Here is a 7,701-nt window from a genome sequence, read left to right on the forward strand (position 1 = left end):
AGGAATTGAGCAATGAACCGGATTTTGCCAACGATTCGCAAGAGAAAAAGTTTGGAGGATTGGTGTAAAATCCCCGATCACCGACACCGTGAAATCCCCCGGAGGGTCGGGACGGGTCGGACCCTTCCCTCTGGATCTCTGCCCCACCAGTCCCGGCCCCAGACCCGCTGTCCCGGGTTTGCTGAGACGTTTTGGTGCTTATTTCCCGGTTTCGCTCTGGTTTGCAAAAAAAAAAACCCCAAAAAAAAACCAAACCCCTCTCTCTCTCTCTCTCTCTCTCTCTCCTCTCTCCTCTCTCTCCCCTTTTCAGCCCCGAGTGATGAGGGGGAGACAACAAGTCGAGAGGCAGTTTCTCCTCCGGGAACGGGAATGTCAGTCGCCCCTCTGTGTGGTCTCCAGTCCCCGCTCTCTGGTCCACTCCTCTTCCAGGATCCCGAATGCTCCGCAAGTGACAGTCCGGATCACCAGCGGATCCTCTTCCATTGCAGCTTCATGTCTCTCTCTCTCCCCTCTCTCTCTCTCTCTCCCCCTCCTCTCTCTCTCTCTCTCTCCCCTCTCTCCCTCTCTCTCTCTCTCTCCCCTCTCTCCCTCTCTCTCTCTCCCCCTCTCTCCCCCTCTCTCCCTCTCTCTCTCCCCCTCTCTCTCTCTCCCCCTCTCCCCCTCTCTCTCTCTCCCTCTCTCTCTCCCCCTCTTTCAGCCCCAGTTTGATCCCCTTTCTCTTCTCACCTCCTCCCAAGTCTCTCTCTCTCTCTCTCTCTGAGTACCTTCAGACACGAAATGGCACCGCCTGAGCTCCGGCTCATCAACTCTCACTCTCTGTCCATCTCTCTCTCTCTCTCTCTCCCTCTCTTTCAGCTGCTGAGAAATATTATCAGAAGCAACTCCTTCACCATCTGACGTATCTCCTCCTCCTCCTCCTCCTCCTCCTCACACCATAAACCCCGATATCATCACAAATGCAAAGTCATCTTCCAGCTTCACTGTTCCAAACATCAGAGACCCTCCTATGACACACAGCCACCGAACCCCTTCTGCTCACCTCTCCGCCCTCTGCCCACTTGCCCATGGCGGCCCGGGCTGGGTTTGGGCTCCTGCTCCTGTTGAAGTGAGCTTCCACTGACATTAGCTTCCGATCAGCATCTTCCGAAATCGCCAACGAGTGTCAGTCTTCCTTTGACTTCACCCAAGTCTAAGATATCCGGTCGCACAGTTGGTCAGCACGCCATCGCCTCGCAAGCGTGAGAACCCGGGTTCAGTTCAGTTCGGGCAGAACGAAACCTTAGGCAAGTTTGCTTACTCCACACGCCTCTGTTTACCCGAACAGTAAGTAGGAACCTGGTTGTTGGTCGCTCGGGTCCTGACCCAACTGTCCAGCGCCTTGGGACGTCCTCCCGACGTGAAAGGCGCTCTATAAATGAAATCTTGTTATTGTTGTTGTTGTTGATTGGCGCATTGCTTTCTGAGAGTAATAATTGCCTCAAAAAAATGATAAGAATCATATTCCTCGCATTTGGTACAGCAAAGCACTTCACATGAATTACTATGAATAATAATAATATCCTTTCATTTGGTATAGTACATTGATTACAGAAGGTTTGCTCCAACGTTACCATACTTGAGATCAGCCAACTCGGAAGAGAACCTGAGATCATTCCTACTCTCTCTATGGAGTTCAGGCACATACCAGTTAGTAGCTTTGCCAACTGAGCCATTGGGAAAGTCCAACAAACCATTTTAATAAGAATAGAATTAATTCCCAGAAACAAAATAAACATCAATGTAGTACATGCTCCTCAGTGCTATATGATTAATGAAAGCCAATGTTGATCTGTGCAAAAACTGTGTCTTACTAATTTACTGTCATTTTACTCAGATGCTACCAAGGGATAAACCCAAAGATATCAGAGATTTTCACTTTCAAAAGGCATTTGATAAAGTACCTCGTGAGATATTGTTAGCAGAGGCAAGGATTTATAGCAATTAGGGAAAACAGTAGATTGAAAAATGGCTCAAAGGGTAACTATAAACGGGAATTCCTTCATCTTGGGAGACGTGTCTTGTTGAGTTCCCCAGAGAGGAGAACTACACCTTTACTTTTCATAACCTACAACATTATTGAATGAGAGCAAAGCACTGGAAGCAGAGATGCTAACTTTGCACTGGAGAGTCTGAAGGGATTTAGACAGACTCACTGAATCTGTCTGGTACTGAGTTGCATGTACGAGAGGGATGTTTACTGCATTTCTGGAAATTAATTAGTGTTCTTATTAAAAATGTCAAATGATTTGGAGATTATTCTTAATTCTGGATACATTCAAAATAATGTACTGTCAACAACAACAAATTACTTTTGTATAGCGCCTCTCCTGTCGGGAGGACGTCCCAAAGTGGTAGACAGTCATGGATTTGTACCAGAGCTGGGGATTGGGATCAGGAGCGGTGTAGGGCAAGGGAGGATGTGGTTAGAGGGTGACCGAAGGGTAGGAGGGTGACCGAAGGGTAGGAGGGTGACCGAAGGCGCGGTCAAAGAGGAGGATCATGAGACGGGCCTTGAAGGAGGCAAGGGAAGGGGAGAGGTAAAGGGATTTAAGGGATGGAGTTCCAAATCTGTTCAAGCAACCACCTCCATTCAGCACTTGCCCTCTGTTAACAACCAACCCGGAACAGCCTGGACAACCCGGTTTGCACACCAACAAACCCTTTCTCGGAGGCCACCCTTATACAAAGGTTACTTTGGTGGCCACTTCGCGGTTGTTGAAGCCAACAACTAGTGATTGTATATACAAGTGGAGCACAGCCTAAATACACCACAGTCCCAGTTTTGCTACAACTATTTGGCTAGGATTCAGGATTCTTTTGCTCAGTTGCCTTTGGGATTAAGGAGAAATGTCAGATTATTTCTATTCTCCAAATGCTATTGAGAACTTAACAAGCCTAAAACCAAAGAGGAAGACAACAACAAAGTTGAGAAGATGATTTATTTTTCCCTTCATTTTTCTTTATAATAGTAATAATCCTTGGATTTGATATAGCATCTTATCACGTTATTGAGACGTCCCAAAGCGCTTCACAGAATATACCGTAAAGTGTATATTTTGTGGGCGAAACCCGGCAGCAAAATGAGCACAGCAGTGTCCTACAAACAGTCGTGGATTGAGTGACCAAATTATTATTGTTGATTTATTATTTGGGGGAGGGAGGATTATTAATATTACAACGTAATTTATAACATGAACGGAGAGAAACAACAAAAGCTGTTCAGTTCATGCAGTTCAGAGTGAATCCAGACATCGCTTTGTTTTACTGTATCGGTGTAACATTGACTAACAATGCATCATAGTCACTTTGAAGTAAGTGAGTAGCCTCTTCCCAGCAGAGCTCCTTATGAAAATATACAGGGAATCATTCAGGGAGATCGCTGCACTGCTCATCATCATTATTTCAAATAGTTCCTGTGTAAATAGACCTGCTTTTGATGTCTCCCCTCCACAGCCCTAGCCTAACCCACCCCCCACAAGAGTACTAATTGCCAAAGTCACTGGCTCTGATCACTTTCCCTTCGTGGGACTGTAAACTGCTTTGTGTACAGGAACATTTCTACAGTTAAGCACTGCACGGAGGAAAGGAGAGAAATTAATGCAAGCTTTCTGCACGAGTTAATCAAATTGTCCTTTTGCAGAAAATGATAAAATTGCCTTTAAAGGGTCAAGAGCCAAGGTTGAGATTTTAGCGTAATGGCAAATCAGATCAATGAACTATAATCCAATATTGCTTCCCTTTCTCTGCGAACCTTTTAAGAACCATAGCATAAAATATCATTCATTTAGAGTCAATTGTTTGTGCTCATTAAGACAAGGGATTGGTGTGCTGGGAAATGAAACACTGACAATATGGGGAGTAATTTGCGGGTTGGGTTAAGCATGTGCAAACGTATTTTGCACAGAGGGAATTACAGGTGGCCTTAATTATGTTTTAAGAACTAAGGAAAAAGATCACAGCGATGATTCATTAATCGCTGAATTACATAATGAAGAGCATGTGTGTGAGTTTGCACATGGTTAACCTGACCAGCATTCTTTCTAAATGGGTTGTTAACCCAACCCGTAAATTAAGATCTCATTTTCAGTATCGAGTATTTCCAGGTCAAGCCCCATGTGGGGACTTTGAGAATAGTCTAGGCTGACACTCCAGTACAGAAGGTATTCTGAAGTGTCGGAGGTGCGATTCTTCAGATCAGTCATCAAACCGTGGTTTTGTCTGCCTGTTTAGGCGGACGTTAAAGATCCCACAGTATCCCATGGAGAAGAGAAGGGAGTTCCTCCCGGTCTCCTGGCCAACAAGCCCACGGATAAAATTGGTCTCTTCATGTCATGGCAGTACGTGGGGTAATGCTGATAATGATGGCTGATAATTCTGTGTGTGGCCCATGGCAATTCCAGAGGTCAGTGGAGCTATATGTGACACCCCCTTACTAACTCCACCTGACAAATGTGTCATTGCTCTTGCCTGGAACCCTAACCTTCCACCTTACTTGCTATCGCCTTAACTCCATCCAGCAATAGAGACTTAAAAAGACCAGATGTTTGAAGAAGAAGGTCAAAGAGGAATGTCTTCAAGGAGAAGCTGTTCCAGCTGCAGCCAATCGTGGCCTCAGAAATCCCAAGAAGCTTCCTCCCGCGATAACTCTTTAATCCCCTGCTGCACCAATCCCGGAGCTGACTGTAAACTCCCAGGCGATCCTAATACTTGATTGTTAGTCGCTTTCCAGGTATTCCTCCCCACCAAAATTTTTTAAAATTTGTCACTCAATCCAAGACTGTTTGTGGGGACGCTGCTGTGTGCAATTGGCTGCTGCGTTTTTGTGGGCGTTTTGCCCACAAAATATACAGTCAATTCACTTTACAGTATATTCTGTGAAGCGCTTTATGCGATCCGCCAATCAACTAACAACCGGATTCCTATTTACTGCTAGGTAAACAGAGGCTCATGGAGAGGCAAGGAAACTTGCCTAGGAATTGAACCCGGGTCCTCTCGCTTGTGAGGCGAGTGGACTATGAAAGTCTGTCAGTGCCTTCAGGAGGAGAAGAGGGAAAGCGGTGCACGGCACTTTAGTCGGAAAAGGGTTAACGGCTCCTGAAATGACTCCGTGTCTCCGGCACGATGTGAGGTGTGCACTGTCACAGTATTTTTTAATCAAAACTGAATTGACAGGCAAAGAGCGAGAAAGAATAACATTAAATTCAATTGTTGTTCTGTTGCAATTTCCCCAATTTTCTATCAGACTCCGTCTGGGACGGAGAGAAGCAAAGCCCAGTGCAACCACGGGTAATGAGAAGACAACTCAATAAGCAGCGCGGTGAGAGACCAGGGTAACAATGAATTACCTGCAAAAATGCTCTGATGGATGGAACAGGGGGGGGAAAAAAAAAGATTCAATTAATTTTCTTTTTCATTTGACGTGCGACACAGTGACATTTGGCAAAAGTTGCCGGCTGGAGTTTGAATGATTAATTGCCGTGGCAACCATTCTTTCTTAATGGCAGGGAGATGAAATGCCCCTCAAAGACACTGCAACGGGCGTTTCGTGTCGTCACAGCAAATTACCAGCCGTCTCACAGGTTCTTCATTAGTTAAATGGGCGCACTCAGGTCTAATGAGAGGTTAACAGTGTCCCTGAAGCAATTACTGCAATGGGAGAGTTGGCTGGTAATTAGCATATTAGTAGGAATGGGCTCAACTGGCACTGGTGACAGAGATTGAGACCGGTTGAACCTCATGGTGTGGGAGAGGTAAGTGTTCTAGAATGAAATGGAGTCAAAAGCGTTGGACTTCAGACTGTCACTTAATGTGAAACTGGTCAGTGTCCCAAATCACCTCCACCGCACGTACCCCAACGCTAACTTCTCTCCTGAACAAGGTGCCTCACGCGTGGGTGTTGTTTGACTTGCGATGCCCACTATCCCATCCTTCGGACACGACGTTAAACCGAGATCCCGTCTGCCTGTTCAGGTGGATGTTGTGGTGGTATTCAACAAGAGAAAGGAGATTTTCCCGGTATCCTGGCCAACAATCCCCCAATATTAGTCATTTAATTCATTGCTATAATAATAATTTCCATTTCATATAGTGCCTTATCACATTGTTGAAACATCTCAACGTGCAGTTTTTTCTGTAAAGTGTAGGGATTGCATCTAGCCTGACTAACATTGATTAAACACTGAGTAACATAGCATTCAAGCTTCAAAGTTTAGCCTTTAAACAAACATATATATATTAAGGATACACTTTGCTCAGAGAAACTGCATAACAGTTTTCTGCGATCCTTTAGCGAACACCTAGCCCAGGAATGACCCATACAGGCTTGACAGTCAGAGGTCTAATTCTTGGCTTGTGGTGAGTTAGCTCACGTCAGTTGGACGGCAGTATAGGTACTGCAATTGACCTCAGAACCTCTAAGCTGTGTCCCACTGAGCTCTAACACGTGGGAGACAGATCCAAATGACAGATGCTCTCCTGCCACAAGAGCAATTGCCCAAGGCTCTGCAGACCAAGGAGGAGGGCAACTGGAAGCAAATCCATCAGCAAGGTACACATTCCACAAGAGACAAGCATTCTGGTGTCAACACTCAAACGCCTGTGGAATTTCAAACTAGGCTTTATAATGGTCAAGAGCCCAGGTAGAAACATGCCAACTCATATACTAGCTCGTGACCTGAGAGGAGTCACTGAGGTGCGGTAACACAGAATGAGAGGAACATGGACCTCCTCACAGCCTGTTCACTTGCCTATAATCCCTGCACGCAGAGCAGCAAAGGATGTGCTTACTCTGGATTCAGTTGTAAATTGACAAAGTTGGTTTGGATGAAGAAGGACCTTCGGCACATCTGAAACACGGGCCTTTCGGGCAATGGAGAAGAGGGGGGCCGTGACATACATAGACATAGTCTGTTGCCTAGATACTTCTTCGGCATGAGCTGTGCCACAGGTGTGTTGGAACAAAATGTATTCAAATCACATGAGAGCAATTTCTCAACCGTCTGCAACAATCTAGCCTAAGGATATAATAACACAATATATCACTGTCGCTCTTATTAACTCCAAGAGTGGATTGCACACGGCAAACGATGAGCAGCTTGTACCCAAACCTTCCTGTCCAACCTCATTGTCTTGGTAGTTTGTCTGATTTAGAGCGAGTGAGAGAGAGAGAGAGAGAAAAATCATCGTCAGGCAAATCAGACCCTGGCTTGTTGAGACCCAAGTACAATTAGTAGGCTTGTGTTTAATATTAAAATCTATATTGAGGGGAGTTGTGCTGATCAAATAGTGCAGGCTCAGGCAGCCAGGGCATTCGGTGTCCTTATTGGGATAACTTGACATTTAATTAAAGAGGGATTAAAAAAAAAAGCTTGTTTTCTGTTGGGGGAAAGGATTTCCAATTCTATTATGATTAAGAACATTGCACAGATTAGTGGGATGAAGGACAGAACATTCGTCTGAGCTGAACACCAGACCTGTAAGGGCAGATTCTAATTCTGATTGTCTTTCTTTAGCAACAAACAGCCTGTACCCTTCGGAGAGAATATTAATGAGAATCAGGGTGGAGTGTGGCGGTTGGGGTGGGGAGAGAGCATAACTCCAGGCCGTGTGGCCAGAAAGTTCCAATGCCGAAATTTGCCCATCGTTTAATTTTTGTAAGCGTTA

This window comes from Callorhinchus milii, unplaced genomic scaffold (assembly GCF_018977255.1).
Source record: "Callorhinchus milii isolate IMCB2004 unplaced genomic scaffold, IMCB_Cmil_1.0 Scaffold8, whole genome shotgun sequence".
Lineage (NCBI taxonomy): Eukaryota > Metazoa > Chordata > Chondrichthyes > Chimaeriformes > Callorhinchidae > Callorhinchus > Callorhinchus milii.